Below are 20269 nucleotides of genomic sequence, written 5' to 3'. Positions count from 1 at the left end.
AGAGAGAGAAAGAGAAAGAGAGGAAAAGAATGCTCGAGGTTTTGCGGATGAACAGAACTAGCCTGTCTCCCCAAACCAGTGAACGCGGGAAACCGGCAACAGAGAGGCCCCACCTGGAGTATTTTCCAATGCTAGGAAAAGACATTGACTTGGATGTTTTTCTGAGGGGCTTTGAGAAGGTATGCAAGCAGTATCAGCTGCCCCCAGAGTAATGGGTTTGCTATTTAGCTCCTCACCTAAAGGGTAAAGCCCTGGATGTATTTGCTTCATTTCCAGTGGAGGATGACAAGGACTATGAAGCCATAAAAACAGCCTTATTGAAAAGTTTTAACCTCACTCTGGAATTCTACAGGACCAAAGTGCAGATGACAGCTGCACAGAATATGTTGCACAGCTAAGGGCTGCTTTTAAGCAATGGACTGGGGGCCTAAAAGTCCTCACTCGTGAGCCTTTGGAGGATTTGATAATCCTGGAGCAGTTACTGCACACAATGTCCTGATGCCAGAGAATGGATTCTGGACAGAAAGCCAAAACAGTGGCAGAGGCAGCAGATCTGTCCAATGATAATGCCAACAACAGAGAACCTGCAGCAAGGCAGGCACCTGTTCAAGCTGTGTCTCTTAAGTGAAAAAGGGGCAAACATGCCAGCAGAGAGACCATCTCATCTACACCCTACAGCCAGAGGAGCAGGGGCCACACCGGGCCAGGGGGATACCCGTCGGTGTTTCACTTGTAACCAGATGGGGCATCTGAGTTTCACCTGCCCAGAGAAGAAGAAGCCTGAGGGTGAGAATGTGGCTGGGGGACCAGAATCTGTTTTGTTTGTGGGTGGGTTCCCAAGGCAAAAGCAGAGAGATAACCTACAGAGAGTATCTGTGGGTGACCAGGTGGCAACAGGACTCAGGTATAGTGGAGCTTCGGTTACCTTGGTGCATCCTGAAATGATAAAGCTGGAGAACATTATACCAGGGAGGACTGTGTCCATTCAAGGAATTGGGGGAGTTTGCCCTGCAGTGCCTGTGGCATGAGTGTACCTTGATTGGGCTGTGGGAAAAGGTTTGCGGGAGGTGGGGATTTCTCCGGTTATCCCTGTTGATGTTTTGCTGGGGGATGATTTAGGCCGGATGCTTTGTCAGTATGCTCCAGAAGACAACACCTGCAACCTGGAAGGGCCAGTAGACGGCCCTGCACCAACTGAGGTACTATGTGAAACTTTAAGGGACCCAGAGGGGAGGCTGGGGATGGGCACATCTCTAGCTACACCAGAGCTGGGGGTATCATCAAAGGATGGAGAATGATTCCCTTGAACATGGTTGTTGGGACCAGAGCTGGGGGTATCATCAAAGGATGTAGAATGATTCCCTTGAACATGGTTGTTGGGAGGGGGCTGAGGGTTAATGCAGCTCTGTCTGTGTGTACACCAGTAATCTCTTGTTCTAGTGAAGAGGGATGTATTGAAAATATTTGTGGCAATTTTGATTCTCTTGAACATGTTTGCTGGGAGGGAGAGCCTAGGGTTAATGCTGATGTATCTGAATCTGTACCAGTAATATCTTTTGCCAGTGAAAAGGGATATACTACCATTGATTATGACAATGTGTGCCATGTGACAAGTCCTAGAGTAGAGGGACTGGTGAGAGAGCTGGGCTTACCCCTGCTTATGAGTTAGAGTGAGGAACAGAGGGAGGATGATGCTCTAGATGTTGCTGGATGCTGTGAGCATGTGATGCCTGATGTAGTGTGTGGGAATGTGAGAGGGCAGTAGGGCTGGGCAGGAGGGCAGACTGAGTGTGTGTACCCTTCTGTGTTAGAACCAGTAATGCATGCCCAAAAGAAAGAGAAAGGTATGGAATAGGCAATGCCAGAACTTAGTGAAGGGACTGCTAAATCCCCAGAAAAAGGTAGGATGTGTGGAGTGAAGTGGCCAGTGTGACATGTCAGGTGCCTGAGTGTGGTGTGCCAGCGGAGTGGAGTGAGCAGGGGGCAGGAGAAGAGGCTTATTCTCTGGTTTCCACTGAGGTAAAATGCACCCTTAATGAGGGCTGGTAGACTCGGCTATACAGCTGCCAAGGGGAACAGTCCCTGAAAACAGCCTTGCATATACAAGAAGGAGTGAATGGCATGACTGGTGTAGAGGCCAGAGTACCTCCTCCCCTGTTACAGGGGGTAGGACAGGATGGGACCCTGGGTATGTCTGTGGACCCCCCACAGTGATGGCAAATGGGAAGAAGAGGGGGAGGGAGATGTGACGTCCTCCTGCAGCTCTCCCATGGTTGTGTGTGCCCTGGTTAGAGAATGTGTGGGCCCAGTTGCAGCAATGACTTAATGAACCAGCTACAACTACAGAGCATACAGGGGTAGGTGTGAACAGTGGATGATCTGGCCTAAGCTTTGCAAGAACTGCTCTTAGTCCTCTTGTGAGTTACCCTGGGGGGCTCTACATTCCATTCACGAGTGAGAGTGAGTGCAAGGAGTGTATGATATCCTGCAAGGGAGTATCCTCCACAAGGGAAATTGTGTCAGCAGATGCTAACTGTTGCAGTGGGCAAATGAATGCAGAGAGTGTGCGACATGGGCAGAACTGGTATTATAAACGAGGAAAGACAGTGGTGTAGGTGTCAGGATTTTGTCAAAATAGCGCTTGTGTGCAATGCTGAATTCCGCCAGGGGAATTCAGCCCACCAGAGGCAAGCTGCAGTGGACAGGGGCACGTACCTCCTAATACTGTGAGCCAAGGCTGGTTATCTGTATGGTTAACTAGTCGTAAATTATCACAAGGGCGGGGACTTTGACAAGACAAAGAACAATGGAATATACCTTGATATTAGAGACTTGATTTTTAGAACAACCCTGGGACCCAAGCAGCTAACATCATGGAAGGTTCTCCACATATCTAAAGGAACTTTTTTTAATAAGTTAGATATTGTGTGTGTTTATGTTATGTCCCATTTCATTTAAAGAATTGTAACTTTGCACATGTATGTTGTTTTGAATGTCTTTATAATTTGGCACTGTGTAACCTGTGTTGATATTTTTGTTATTAAACACATAAAAAATATATTTCTGTCTTTGGGCTCTAATATCTGAATTCACACTCTGAAAAGACAAGGTTAAAGGCACGCTATTATTGGGGTTCCAAAATGCCCCTTTTAGTTAGAGTTTTGGTGGTGGCAGTGACTAGTATTAAACTGGGGCACTGTGGACAGGATTTGGGGGTTAATTTGGTGTCCCTTTAAGGTCCTTTGTGAGTTAAAGGTTAAGGGAACCAGAGGCTTAGTGCTATTAACCCCTTCATGCCCACACCTCTTACCTATTGTGACGTTGAAAGGCTTAATCATCACACCATCGTTTCAGGCGGATTGACAGCCCCACTAGTAAAATGCTTGTGCGATGATAAAAAGTAGACAGCATATGCAGCCCCCCTGCAGTGGTATCCAGCAGACATGATTTGTGAAAGCCACAGCTACAGACACTTGATAAATGGAGCCCTATATGTGAACAAACGCAAAACCATCAATATTATAGTGGGGAAATGTACTGTAATGCAATTTGTATCTGTTATACATTTATATCAACTACCAGATGATAAATGGCATAAATGTGTGTTTTCCAGATTTGCAATTTGTATTAGTAGGTAACTATTTCTCTATTTACTTACATACTTGTATGCAAAGTAGAATCCTCATATACAAGAAGCATTAAATTGTGTTTTCACCATAGCATAAAAAAAATTGCTTAGCAATGAAACCTGATATTGATTTTTTTTTTTGCACAGTCCATTAACATTGCAAAAAGCTAATCCATTAAGTAAAATGACTTGAAAAAGATACACATGAGACTATTTTTAACCTGATGCATTGAGGTTTTTGAAATGCTATATCTACAACAGGGAAAAGTGTCATTTGAGGAAACTGTATTGTCAGTGCACCAGTTCTGTGCTATTTTTTATTGCTCTTTAAATATATGGGGACAGAAGCTTAATCCTTAATAACATTCCAAATAGCTTAGTATCGCTGCCTGAATATGAAAGAATGTCAATGAGTTAGTAGGAGGCTTACAACACCATATGGGAGAATTGATGAAACTGGTTTATTCTACCATGTATTTTAATGTTTATAAACTAAGCTCAACTGTGTGACAATAACATAAGGGTTACTAGCTTCATTACACATTGGCACATGCACTACTGCTTCTCTATATTATTTCTAAACATATAATATATTTCTGATCGCAGCTCCAGTTAGGTGAATAGCACTTGGCAGAATCTGCTAAGAATTATATGAATATTGCCTAATTTGTGACTGCAACAAAAACAAACAAAAAACACTTGTCTAATATCCTTTCATAATCTGACCTACACTTTGCATAGACATATTGACCTACCTCTTGAAAACCTACAATGGCCTTTTCATCTCAGCTGTCTAAGGAGTTAAAGGGATATTAAAAACTTTGAGATGGTAATATAAAATGATAAGAGCTAAATCCAACCCCTTTATTGTGTCACATAGAAACACATAACGTTTCGGCCCCTCACAGAGGCCTTGGTCAGATGAGTAGAACACAACGTATAACAAACATACTCCAAACCTGTTGTCCGCCACTTCCAACAGGCAGGACATGCGATTTCGTCCATGAGAACCATACTGATAGACCACATTCCGAAATCAAGACGTGGTGGTGATCGGGGTAAAGCCTTGTTAAGGATGGAATCTGCGGAACCTGTTAACGCTCTACAAATACCTGATAATAATAATAATAATCGAGGTGGATACATAGATTGGATACCATTTCACCTAGGGGGTTGAATACAATGGTTGACTATAGCTGCTTCTATAAATAGGACTATGAGCTTCCTCTCCTCATAAAACGTTTTTTTACTATGTCCTTGAGGCACATTGGTTTTTAAATTATGTTGGTTTTGGGAATATTATTGGACTATTTAGGTTTGCCAAATATGAATTAGACTATAGTTAATGATGTGTTATATGCCTAGATTACTGATATGTTGCTTGCTCATATCGTTTAATATTTAAATTATGAGCCTATTTATGTCATCCATATGATTGATAATATTCAGATAGACCTTTTTTTCCATATAGGATAGTATTATGCGTTGTGATTTATAGTTATAGTATTATAAATATATCTGTTTCGCTGCATCATGGACTTGCGCGTAACACAAGCTCTGCTAATGCCCATCTTGGACATTGTGTAGCCATGGTTACTTTAGCAACAACATCATCGCAAATAGGAGGTGTGATACATGCCCGGATGAGTAATGCGGCTTTTGGAAGAAGCCGGCGCGACATGTTGATACATCACCATGGCAACAGACGGTGAGTGATGACGTTTGTGCTCCTTGCATCCACTGCAGCTGAGCTTGAAGTTTGTGATTTCCGCTGTCCTTTTACAGCGTATCAGGTAATTAGTAGGGGGTATATTAGGCACTAGTTTAGGGGTATGTTTGTTATACGTTGTGTTCTACTCATGTGACCAAGGCCTCTGTGAGGGGCCGAAACGTTATGTGTTTCTATGTGACACAATAAAGGTGTTGAATTTAGCTCTTGGTGCCTGCTTGTTCTTGAAGATCGTATAGGATATACGCCAGATCCTGATCAACAAGGATTTTCCTTTGGATGTTTTTGGCAGTGTACAGAGTGGATAGTTTTGTTGGTGAGTGCTGATCTCTTTGTATATTTATATAGAAAAAAAGAAGGAAACAAAAAAAGAAAAGAATATCATAGTATAATCGGATAACCAATTTCTATCAGAATAGTGTAAATGATTTTGCTGACCTGCTATACCCTCAAAGATATGAGGTATATTATATGCTTGGATGGGATATATATCCCCACTGTGTTAAAGGTGAATAGTGTCAGTACGTCTGGTAAATCCTCATAGATATGAGGTATATTGTTTACTCTGTTGGAGTTTATATCCCCAATGTTTAGCAGATGGATACAGCCAGTGAGTCTTGAAAGCTGAACCAGAACCTGTTAGGTAAGGTACTTTGAGCGAAAGTTTAAAAACCCATTTGATTATTGTTAAAAACAAAAAAGTATAAGCAGTATTTTCTGCCACAGATAAACCAAAGCAATGGGTCTTGTAATGTTCAGCCATGAATCCACAAAGTTACTTAGTTCACTTGTAAAGGTAAATATAAACATAGATTCAAATTATCCAAAATGAAAACAGAGTTCCAAAGTATATTATACAGATATGTGACTGAACATTACAAGACCCATTGCTTTGTTTTACATATGGCAGAAAATACTGCTTATAATTTTATGTTTTAATAATAAAAAAATGGGTTTTTAAACTTTCGCTCAAAGTACCTTACCTAACAGGTTCTGGTTCAGCTTTTAAGACTTACTGGCTGTATTCATATGCTAAACATTGGGGATATAAACCCCAACAGAGTAAACAATATACCTCATTTCTATGAGGATTTACCAGATGTACTGACACTATTCACCTTTAACACAGTGGGGATATATATCCCATCCAAGCATATAATATACCTCATATCTTTGAGGGTATAGCAGGTGAGCATAATCACTCACACTATTCTGATAGAATTGGTTATCAAATTACACTATGATATTCTTTTCTCTTTCTGTTTACTTCTTTTTTCTATAAACTTCTGGCTATTGGCGATTACACCTACAATTGAGAGCGCTGTCTGACATTTACACATTGCATTGACATTTTTTATATAGACTTCCTTTATCCTAGTGACCTTAAAGGTTCAGTCTATTTTATAGATAGCAGCATTCAGGGATTAGGCTCGCGATAATCTTTTATATTGCTAAAAAGTTGCACAAAACACATGAGAAATACATTACAAAGTACACTTAGGGGCATATGTATCAAGCTCCGTATGGAGCTTGATGCCCCGTGTTTCTGGCGAGCCTGCAGGCTCGCCAGAAACAGCAGTTATGAAGCAGCGGTCACAAAGACGCAAAGTGAAAAAATTTTGCCGCCAAACAACATCCGGAAATGACGCAACTCACGTCATAACAAGCGCAACTTTGCACCAAACAAACTAACGTCAATAAAGACGCAGTAAGTGACGAAACTTGCAATATCATAGATGCAAATTTGCGCCAAAAATGACGCAACAATTAACAGCATTTTGCGCCCTCACGAGTCTAGATTTGCCTGTGAAATTTAAGGAAAAAACAAGTCAAATTGGAAAAACTAAACCCTAGGTAAAAAATCTTTTTTTTTTTTTAATTAACTTCCTAAAACATGATTCTCATACTGAAACGGTTAGACTGCAAAGGGAAATATACATAGACCTGACTCATGGCAAATATAAGTAAATACATATATTTAAAGCTTTATATTAATACATAAAGTACCAAACATAGCTGAGAGTATCTTAAATAATAATACATACTTACCGAAGACACCCATCCACATATAGCAGACAGCCAAACCAGTACTGAAAACTATCAGCAGAGGTAATGGTATAAGAGCATATCGTCGACCTGAAAAGGGAAACCATAAAAATCAACACGCAATACACTCTTCACGTCCCTCTGACAAACACTGTACTCTGAGAGGAATTCAGCTTCAGAATGCTTAGAAGCGCTTATCATAGAAGAAATCATAAAAATTAAGCACAAACTTACTTCACCACCTCTATAGAAGGCAAAGTTTGTAAAACTGAAGTATGTGTGTGGTGGGAGGTGTATTTATAGGCATTTTAAGGTTTGGGAAACTTTGATCCCTCCTGGTAGGAATGTATATCCCATACGTCACTAGCTCATGGACTCTTGCCATTTACATGAAAGAATGGCTAGATTACGAGTTGTGCGTTAGGCTTAAAAAGCAGGGTTGGCCGGTCCTAATGCTGCTTTTTAACGCCCGCTGGTATTACAAGTCTTGCAGGTACAGGTGTACCGCTCACTTTTTTGGCCAGACTTGGAAATACCGCAAATCCACTTACGTAAATTGCATATCCTCTTTTTTCAATGGGACTTGCATAGCGCCGGAATTACGAGTCTGCCAAAAAGTGAGCGGTAGACCCTCTCCTGTCAAGCCTGGTATCGCATTTTAAAGTCAGTAGTTAAGAGTTTTACACTACAACGCCGTAGCATAAAACTCTTAACTAAAGTGCTAAAAAGTACACTAACACCCATAAACTACCTATTAACCTCTAAACCGAGGCCCTCCCGCATCGCAAACACTAAAAAAATGTTTTAACCCCTAATCTGCCGAACCGGACATCGCGCCACTATAATAAATATATTAACCCCTAAACTGCCACACTCCCACCTCGCAAACATTAGTTAAATATTATTAACCCCTAATCTGCCGGCCCTAACATCGCCGCCACCTACCTACATTTATTAACCCGTAATCTGCCATCCCCAATGTCGCCGCCACTATAATAAAGTTATTAACCCCTAAACCTAAGTCTAACCCTAAACCTAACAACCCCTAACTTAAATATAATTAAAAGTAATCTAAATAAAATTACTATCATTAACTAAATAATTCCTATTTAAAACTAAATACCTATAAAATAAACCCTAAGCTAGCTACAATATAACTAATAGTTACATTGTAGCTAGCTTAGGGTTTATTTTTTATTTTACAGGCAAGTTTGTATTTATTTTAACTAGGTAGAATAGTTATTAAATAGTTATTAACTATTTAATAACTACCTAGCTAAAATAAATACAAAAGTACCTGTAAAATAAAACCTAACCCAAGTTACAATTACACCTAACACTACACTATAATTAAATTAATTCCCTAAATTAAAAACAATTAAATAAAATTAGCTAAAGTACAAAAAAAAGCACTAAATTACAGAAAATAATAAACAAATTACAAGATTTTTAAACTAATTACACCGAATCTAATCCCCCTAACAAAATAAAAAAGCCCCCACCTTTAACCTGTAAAAAAAATTACAAATCCCCCCCCAACATTAAAACCCACCACCCACACAACCAACAACTAACAAAGTAATTGTATAAAGGTGTACAATTAAGTATAGAAGAGCTTAGCATCTGCGTTAAATAATAATAATTCTGCTGTGGATATATAGATTGTCTAATTTACATTAGTGAAAATTCAATTAGCATTCATTCCAAATAACTTTATTAAAAAATTTATAAATTTATTATAAATTAGAAAAAAAGAACACACACACACGATTAGCTTAAGCTCAGATGAATAAAAGCACTTAAACCAACAAAGCTGAGACTTCCATTCAAATGGTAAAGTAAATGTAAGCCAGCAGCGACTATATCAGACTATTAAAAAGTCCTTTCAATGCGAGGGCAAGGATTAAGTTATTTTTTAGCCATTAAACATTTTAAGCTAACTGCTGGTATTAATTATTTTTAAGGTAAGTAGAAGGTCAGTATATGTGCATGGTAAGCAAGTTAAAACTGCGGAGAGACAAAGCTACTCCTAGGGACCCCTGACACACGTTTCACGAATGCTTCCTCAGAGGGGGTGCGGGCCGCTGCTTTCGTGATTCATTTATTGCCCCATTAAACCCTCCTCACAATCTGATAGGAGTAATCCATGAGGAGTCGGTAGGTAATTGGCTTTCAGAACTGTCACTTATATTATGATAATCAAAAAGATGCTGAGAGTGTAACCTTTGACGTCATTCACCGTATCATATGAGGGCGGAACAGAAAAACATAGGACGTTGTATTTTTAGAATGCGTGACCAATTAGAATCTGTTAAACTTCATGCTGACAGTAAAAGCGCCATAAGGAGGAGTGGTTCGATCAGCTGTGTTATGTTTACCCGGGTACTAAGGTTTTAGAATGCGTGACCAATTAGAATCTGTTAAACTTCATACTGACTTTAAAAGCATCATAAGGAGGAGTGGTTCGATCAGCTGTGTTATGTTTACCCGGGTACTAAGGTTTTAGAATGCGTGACCAATTAGAATCTGTTAAACTTCATACTGACTTTAAAAGCATCATAAGGAGGAGTGGTTCGATCAGCTGTGTTATGTTTACCCGGATACTAAGGTAGATAATTGTAGTATGATTAAGATATGTGTAAAGCACAATAATGACAGGCATGATACAAGGACACAGCAATTTATATTACAGATATTCATGTCACATATGTGATCAATCTGATTCACACAGTTGATATAAGTCCATATGTTATATACACTGTCATCATACATTTACATGTGCCAATATGTGTCTATGTACTATACATATTCAAAATCGTAAAATGCTGTACTGTTAAAATACATGACCAAATAGAATCTGATAAACTTCATACTGATAGTGACAGCATCATAAAGAGGATTGGTTCGATCAGTTGTGTTATGATTATCTAGATGCTTATTGGTAGATCATTTTTACACGGTCAAGATATGTGTACAGTACAACAATGACAGGCGCAGTGACCTATGATATTATAGATATTCATGTCACCCATCCGATCGATTAGAGTCACACAGCTGATATAAATATATATGTTATATACACTGTCATCATACATTTACATGTCCAATATGTATCTATATACTATACATATTGACTATGATAAGAGTCCCTGAGTCATAAGAGACGGGACAGGATAACATCAATATTTGTTATTTAGAAATTGCCAAACCAATCAAAATATGATAAGCTTAATACTGATAGTAAAGGTATCACAAAGTGATTTATATCATTCAACTGTATTATATTTTTTGAATGCACCGTTGAATAATAAAAAGAGGAAAAAGGGATGGGAGAGATAGTTATGCATGTAGAAAATAAATAAAAACAAATCTCCCATATATGTTACTTAAATCATCAGTGTAACATCTTTAACTGTTACATGAGAGTTCAGTTAAAGGGACAGTCTACACCAAAAATTTTTCTTATTTAAAAAGATAGATAATCCCTTTATTACCCATTCCCCATTTTTGCATAACCAACACGGCTATATTAATGTACTTTTTACCTCTGTGATTACCTTGTATCTAAGCCTTTGCAGACAGCCTCCTTATCTAAGTGCCTTTGACAGACATGCAGTGTAGTCAATCAGTGAAGACTCCTAAATAACTTCACGAGAGTAAGCACAATGTTCTCTATATGACACATGTGAACTAGCACAGTCTAACTGTGAAAAACTTTCAAAATGCTCTGAGCTAGAGGGCGGTTTTCAACGGTTTAGAAATCAGTTTGAGCCTAGCTAGGTTTAGCTTTTCAAAAATACCACCAAGGGAACAAAGCAAATTTGATGATAAAAGTAAATTGGAAAGTTGTTTAAAATTGCATGCCCTATCTGAATCATGAAAGTTTAGTTTTGACTTTACTATCCCTTTAAATATCCAGCTGTTCATATTTCCCCTCATAGTAGTTAGTGAATCCTCTTTGGGGAGGGGTTATTTGTAGGAAAATAGGAAAAGCTATCAACAGAGACTGGATTTAGTATACCTAAATGGCCATTACTTAATAATATTTAAAAAATATATTCAAGTGAGTAGATGACAAAAAAACATAGTGCAAATAATATGTGAAACATATACATAAAACTGTGCATAATTGCAATATATGTGTAAAATATGAGTGAAAATAGATCTATAATAATATTAATAGAAAAAGTAAAAGGGGATGGGAGCCACCCATCCAGATGGGGAAAATAGTGAATACTTAATTATAATAAGGAGAAACCTATTCTCAAATGTGGGTTATATTAGAGATATACAAAAAAATTATTGAAATCATTCATACCATTAGGTTTTACTGAATCTAACAAATAAATCCATTTACATTCCATTTTAAGCAGTGCTTTTCTGCATTACCTCCTCTTATCCCTAAGGATACCTTTTGAATTACTGAATAGTTGAGATCTGTAGTTGCACTTTTATGGCATTGTTGAAAATGTTTTGCTACAGAAGTTAATTTTTTGCCTCTTGCTTCATCCCTATTGGCATTCTTGATATTATTAGCATGTTCCAGGATGTGTACCCTTACTTCATGTGTGGTCATCCCAACATAGGTCATTTTGCATGAGCAAAAGAGTGCATATGTCACTCCTACAGTTCGGCAAGAGAAATGCGATTTTAGTTCATATTTGTGGCCCGTTTTCTTAGTTATGGTTTTCAGAACAAACTTACACGCAGAGCATGTACTATAGGGATACATCACTGGATCTGAATCCTTTTTTTTAACAGATCTCACAAAATGGCTGGATACTAATCTGTCTTTTAGATTAGTAGGTCTTTTATATCCTATAGATATTCTATTCCCAATTGCAGACTTTAGGATAGGATCATTCTGTAATATTCTCCAGTGGTCATTAATGATTTTAGTTACTTTTGACATTTGAGGATTATAGGTGGTTATTAATAAGATTCATCCGACACTTTTTCTTTGGGGACAAGCAATTGTTCTCTGAGTATTTAGAGCCTTATACTTTGCTTTTTTTTACTGATTTTTTGCTGTAACCTCTTGCCATTAATCTATGCATTAGATCTTGGCTCTCCTTAATATAAATCTCAGTACTTGAGCAATAACGTCGGAGACTGAGAAATTCGCCATATGGAATGGCTTTAAGGGTACATGATGGACGGGCACTGGAATTATGTAACAGTGTATTGGTTACATTTTCTTTACGATAAATGGTAGTATTTATTATTCCTTCATTGTTTTTAAAGATGGCCAGGTCCAGGAAACATATCTTATTTTGATCAGCTGAATAAGTTAATTTTTATATTTCTACCATTGGTGTTCAGTTTCATCATGAATTCATTCAAGTCCTGGCGTGTCCCTTTCCAGATAATTAGGACATCATCAATGTACCTAAGCTGTAAAGGTATATGGTCAGTGTACATTTTTAACTCCTCAGAGAAGACACATAATAATTCCCAGTGCCCCAGAAATAAATTAGCATACGTCGGCGCGCATGCTGTACCCATTGCGGTACCTTGAGTTTGCAGATAATATCTGTCATTAAAGGTAAAGAAATTATGTGTCAGTATGAAATATAATAACTTAACAATAAAGTTATTATGATCCTCATTGTCATGACTATTGGATGCCAAGAAGTATTTAATAGCTTTGATTCCATCCTCATGTCTTATGTTCGTATATAGTGATTCGACATCAGCTGTTACAAGCCACATATTATCTGTTAATTGTATATTTTGTATGATCTGAAGAACCTCCATAGTATCACGGACATAGGAGGGCAGTGTAGTAAGATATTCTCGGAGTCCTAGATTTACAAATGTACTCGCATTTTCTGTTAGATTTTCATTGCCAGAAACAGAGAATATCAGAGAATATCTTACTACACTGCCCTCCTATGTCCGTGATAGGAATGAAGGAATGATAAATACTACCATTTATCGTAAAGAAACTGTAATCAATACACTGTTACATAATTCCAGTGCCCATCCATCATGTACCCTTAAAGCCATTCCATATGGCGAATTTCTCCGTCTCCGACGTAATTGCTCAAGTACTGAGATTTATATTAAGGAGAGCCAAGATCTAATGCATAGATTAATGGCAAGAGGTTACAGCAGAAAATCAGTAAAAAGAGCAAAGTATAAGGCTCTAAATACTCAAAGAGAACAATTGCTTGTCCCCAAAGAAAACGTGTCAGATGAATCTTATCCAAGATTAATAACCACCTATAATCCTCAAATGTCACAAGTAACTAAAATCATTAATGACCACTGGAGAATATTACAGAATGATCCTATCCTAAAGTCTGCAATTGGGAATAGATTATCTATAGGATATAAAAGACCTACTAATCTAAAAGACAGATTAGTATCCAGCCATTTTGTGAGATCCCTATAGTACATGCTCTGCTTGTAAGTTTGTTCTGAAAACCAAAACCATAACTGAGAAAATGGGCCACAAATATGAACTAAAATCGCATTTCTCTTGCCGAACTGTAGGAGTGACATATGCACTCTTTTGCTCATGCAAAATGACCTATGTTGGGATGACCACACGTGAAGTAAGGGTACACATCCTGGAACATGCTAATAATATCAAGAATGCCAATAGGGATGAAGCAAGAGGCAAAAAATTAACTTCTGTAGCAAAACATTTTCAACAATGCCATAAAAGTGCAACTACAGATCTCAACTATTCAGTAATTCAAAAGGTATCCTTAGGGATAAGAGGAGGTAATGCAGAAAAGCACTGCTTAAAATGGAATGTAAATGGATTTATTTGTTAGATTCAGTAAAACCTAATGGTATAAATGATTTCAATAATTTTTTTGTATATCTCTAATATAACCCACATTTGAGAATAGGTTTCTCCTTTGCATTACAAACTCAATTATAGAATAGATATCATACATAGCGCCCTCTTTTTAAACTTTTCCTTCTTTCTGAGAGAAAGTTTAAAATTCTGTTTTGTTAACATCTGATTGTGCATTAGTTATTGGTACAAACACGTATAAACACATCCCGGTGGATGCAGTGAAGGCAAATGGAGCATTACAAAAGCAAAAACTAACCACCCGCATCAAGTATTAAAAAAAAAACCTAACCGCCCGCATCAAGTATTAAAAAAAACAAAAAAAAAGTCTGCACGAAATATAACAAAAACCTCCTACACAAAGTATTAACACATACACCACAAACCCCCACATCGCTAAATAAAAAAGTAATTAACACCTTAATCACTTAACCGTCAACCACGCACATCAGAATACACCTAATTGCCCTATTAACCTCTAAACCGCAAAACCCCCACATCGCAATAAACCTAATTATCCTATTAACCCCTAAACCGCAAAATCCCTACAATACAATAAACCTATTTACCCTATTAACCCATAAACTTCCCACGTCGCAATAAACCTAATTAACGTATTAACCCCATAAACCGCCAAAACCCACAACGCACAACTATTTAAATAACTAAGTACCCTAACCTAACACCCCTAACCTAACAACCACTTAAATTAACCCAAATTACCTAAACTAATAAATTCTAAAGAGACAAAAAAAAAAAAAATAAGTTTACAAAAAAATAAAAAATCAAATTACCAAATTTTACAAAATTAAACCTAATCCCTATGAAAATAAAAAAAGCCCCCCCAAATAAAAACAACCCCTACTCTAAGAATAATCTACCAGTAGCCCTTAAAAGGGCTTTTTGCAGGGCATTGCCCCAAGATAATCAGCTCTTTTACAAAAAATACACCAAGTCCCCCTAACAGTAAACCCCCCCCACCAAACCCCCTAAAATAAAAAACCTAAACTACCCATTGCCCTGAAAAGGGCATTTGTTTGGGCATTGCCCTTAAAAGGGCATTTAGCTCTTTTACTGCCCATCTCTAATCTAAATAAAACAAACGCCCCCCAAAAAACCCTTTAAAAAACCTGAGTCTAACCCCCAGGTTGGTACTCACGGTTGCTGAAGTCCGGTGGAAAAGGTTGTGTCCCATGCGGTGAAGTCTTCTTCCAAGCAGCAACCTCTTCTTTCTTCTTCCAGGAACAGCCGGCGTGGAGCGGAGTGCGGAGCTGAAGACCAATGACCGCGGAGCTGAAGACCGGTGAACCTGGAGCTGAAGACCGGCGACCATGGAGGAACCTCTTTGTATGATCTCCACCGTACACTGAATAGTGAATTCAAGGTACGCGATTAAAGATGGCGTCCCTTGAATTCCTATTGGCTGATTTGATTCTTCAAATTCAAATCAGCCAATAGGAATATAGCGACTCAAATCCTTTTGGCTGTTCAAATCAGCCAATAGGATGAGAGCAAGTGAATTCTTATTGGTTGGTAAACAGCCAATAGGATTTCACTTGCTCTCATCCTATTGGCTGTACACCAGCCAATAGGATGAGAGCAAGTGAAATCCTACTGGCTGTTCACCAACCAATAAGATTTCACTTGCTCTCATCCTATTGGCTGATTTGAAAATGTCAGCCAATAGGAATGCAAGGTATCCCAATAAATATGGGGTACCTTGCATTTAATCTTCAGTGTGCGGTGGACGATCGCATGAAGAGGAACTTCCACGCTCCGCGCCGCCTTCGCTGTGGATGAATATGATGGACCCATCTGGAAGATGATCTTCTCCGCCGGACTTCAGGAACGGTGAGTAGCAACCTGGGGGTTAGTTTTTTTTGGGGGGGTTTGTTTTATTTAGATTAGGGATGGGCAGTAAAAGAGCTAAATGCCCTTTTAAGGGCAATGCCCAAACAAATGCCTTTTTCAGGGCAATGGGTAGTTTAGGTTTTTTAGTGTTAGGTTCTTTTATTTTGTTTTTTTTTTTACTGTTAGGGGGGACTTTTATAAAAGAGCTGATTATCTTGGGGCAATGCCCTGCAAAAACCCTTTTAAGGGCTACTGGTAGTTTATTCTTAGAGTAGGGGGTGTTTTTATTTGGGGTGGGCTTTTTTATTTTCATAGGGATTAGGTTTAATTTTGTAAAATTTGGTAATTTGATTTTTTATTTTCTGTAATGTTAGCCTTTTTTATTTTTTGTAACTTTAGAATTTATTAGTTTAGGTAATTTGGGTTAATTTAAGGGGGTGTTAGGGTACTTAGTTATTTAAATAGTTATTTGCGTTGTGGGTTTTGGCGATTTGAGAGGTTAATAAGTTAATTAGGTTTATTGCGAGGGTAAAAAGCTCTGCAGATGTAAAAGTTAAGGTCATAGACGGACAAGAACAAGGGAAATTAATAACTGGAAGTGATGCCTGTTTTACAAAAAAAAATTGTATATAAAGAAATATACTTAAAGTAGATATAATTTAAAGAGAAGAAATTTTGTATTTATTTAGGACAGTAGTTTGTCCAAATAGAGTGTGGCTATATCTGTAGTTTATTATATAGAAAAATTTTTTGGATATATTTAAGACAGTAGTCCATTATAACTATAGTATTGCTACACCTGTAGCTTAAATATTTATATAAAAAAAGAGTTACAAAATACGTTGTTTCTACATCTGTAGTTTAAAAAATAATTAGACTGCTATCTGGGCAGGCTTATCGACTAGTGTATTATAATTAAATATGGCACAATCTGGTCATATGATGCACACACACACACACACACATATATATATATATATATATATATATATATATATATATATATATATATATATATATGCGTGTGTGTGTGTGTATAAATATCTCTCTCTATATATATATAAAAAAATAGGGTAATGAAAAAAATATATAATAAAATAAGACAAAACAAAAATAAAAGTATAAATAATAAAGATTATAAATAATAAATAAAAAATGTATGTGTAATATTCAAAAGAACAATGTTAAAGTCCTTGTAAAACTTTGAGGTGTATTTGCTGGTTTCACAAGTCGACTTCTTCCAAAGGAATGGGCTTGGGAAGTGGTTCTATAAATAAAACAAAGAAGAGAGCCTCATGGTGCAGAAAAAGACTTTCTGATGGATAATTTTAAAAAGGCTGTAAAGGAGGGCACTCACAAAAGGGGAGCACTAAATATAAGTGTTAATATTGCAGGCTGGGCCTCTCCAGCTGACTGTCTCAGTGGCAAATCAGATGTTTGATATGAAATATAAAGCACAGAGAGAAAACCCAATAGTGCAGCACAATATTTTGTACATGTACAAACAAATATCACATTTCCTAATGATACATCGCTGTAATTAGATGCCATATATTGGAAATCTGTTTCATGTTTGTGTGATACCCCAAATGACCAATTAACATGGTATACGCCTATATAAAGACCCCAAATCCAGCCATAAGACATACAACTAAACTCTCTTGAGAACGCGTTGAGGAAACTAGTAACTTTGTCCCTCCACGGCTACCATAGATCCACACACCTGTAGCAGACGCAGGTTATCTGAGCTGGTTGTGAATGCTGAAAGTTGGTTCAAGATGGCCACATGGAGCAGGACATTTTAACATTGCTTTTAATCACCTTTTATCAGTAAGTGCAATATATTTTGCGAACTTGTTTTGTCAATAAATAATACTCTTAGATCCGGGTTGCGCTGTTGATTGTTTTTTCAAGTTACTTCTATTATCAAGGTTGCTTTGTTCTCTTGATATTTTTTGTTGAAGACTAAGGGGTATATTTATGAATGTACGAGCGGACATGATACGATGTAGCGTAATCATGTACGCTGCACATCGATAAATGCATACGCTGTCAGCATTTATCATTGCACCAGCAGTTCTTGTGAACTGCTGGTGCAATGCTGCCCCCTGCAGATTCACAGCCAATTTTACGCGAGCAGGGGGTGTCAATCAATTAGATCGGGTTGATTTCTGTCCGCTGCCTCAGAGCAGGCAGACAAGTTATGGAGCAGCGGTCTTTAGAAACATACGGAGCTTGATAAATCGGCCCCTAAACATTGGTAGGCTGATAAGAGTGTAGGTGTGTGCACATGTCTATAGCAGTGTATGGCAGCTGTGCTTGTAACTATGAATAAGATTGCTATAAACAATATAACAAGCACTGCTGCCAGATGGATTGACACATGCACGCTCCTGAGCTTACCTATGATTACTCTTTAAAAAAGAATACCAAGAGAACTGAGCAAAATTGATAATAGAGGTAAACTGTAAAGTTATTTAAAATGTCAGATCAGTTATTAAAAACAGATCAGTTATTAAAAATGTTAAAAACAATGCATTTGTTAAAATATTGGTGTTCAGTGTCCCTTTAATAAAGGTTATTTTGTTTCTAAACTGGACATAAAACCTGCAAAACAAAAATGCTCGTTATAGAGCATTTTGTCATTGCACTGCTGGTTGCATATAACCCTCCAGAAGAGTTAGAACTCCAGAACAGCAAAGGCCTAACTGAACACATCTGATGAGCCAATATTAAGAGGCATATGCATGTAGTCACTAATCACCAGCAAGCTCCCAGTAGTGCATTGCTGTTCCTGAACCTACCTAGCAATTATTTTCAACAAATGATACCAAGAGAACAAAGCAAATTTGATAAATGGAGTAAATTTAAAAAAAAAATAAAGAAAAAAATGTTATGTTCTATCTGAAACATAAAAATGTAATGTTGACATTCATATGCATATGTCCTTCATTTAAATGCACACTGGTGTGATGTGAAAACAGCTTCATGAATATCTGTCATGCCAAACTAACTTCTTATATTTAACCCCTTCACAGGGCTTTCAGAGAAGAACTTGCCCAAAATACCGGAAATATTTTAGCATTTTTGCTATCACTCCATTTAAATAGAAATAAAGCCTTTTTTTTTTTTTTTTTTTTTTTTTAATTTAGCTGTCAAAATGATGTATTTTTTTTTTAAGTAGACAACCCAATGTATTGATCTAGGCCCAGTTTGGTATATTTCATGCCACCATTTCACCGCAAAATGCTATCAAATAAAAAAAAATCATTAATGTTTTCTCAAACGTTGGGATTCTCACTGGAATTGTTTACATACCGCTTGTGCAATCATGGCACAAATGATTTTAAGCTTCTCTGGGATCCCCTTTGTTCAGAAATAGTAGAAATATTTGGCTTTTCCATTGCCTTTTGGTAATTAGAAGGCCGCTAATTGCAGCTGCGCACCACACGTCTGAAATTCCTGGCAGTGAAGGGGTTAATCCTCTATCTTGTAATGGTAATTTTAGCTTTAGTGTAGAGAGTACCCTCCCACCTGATACTTCCCACCCCCTGATATTTCCCACCCATGATCCCTACCAAACAGCTCTCTTCCCTCTCTTACCCCTCAATGTTTAGCACCATCTTAGGTACTGGCAGTCAGTCTGCCAATATGAAGATTTAAAAGGATACTGAAACCAATTTTTTTCTTTCATGATTCAGATAGAGCATGCAATTTTAAGCAACTTTCTAATTTACTCCTATTATAATTTTTTCTTCGTTCTCTTGCTATCTTTATTTGAAAAAGAAGGCATCTAAGCTAAGGAGCAAGCCAATTTTGTGTTCAGGCCCTGGACAGCACTTGTTTATTAGTGGGTGAATTTATCCACCAATCTGCAAGAACAGTACAGGTTGTTCACCAAAAATGGGCCGGTATGTAAACTTACATTCTTACTTTTCAAATAAAGATACCAAGAGAATTAAGAAAATTTGATAATAGGAGTACATTAGAAAGTTGTTTAAAATTGCATGCAAAATTAAAAAAAAAAAAACAGAATTTATGCTTACCTGATAAATTTCTCTCTCTTGTGATGTATCAAGTCCACGGATTCATCCATACTTATGGTATATTCTACTTCCTAACAGGAAGTGGCAAAGAGAGCACCCACAGCAGAGCTGTCTATATAGCTCCTCCCTTAGCTCCGCCCCCAGTCATTCGACCGAAG

This window comes from Bombina bombina, chromosome 3 (genome assembly GCF_027579735.1).
Source record: "Bombina bombina isolate aBomBom1 chromosome 3, aBomBom1.pri, whole genome shotgun sequence".
NCBI classification, from domain to species: domain Eukaryota; kingdom Metazoa; phylum Chordata; class Amphibia; order Anura; family Bombinatoridae; genus Bombina; species Bombina bombina.
Note: the sequence above shows the minus strand (reverse complement) of the source record.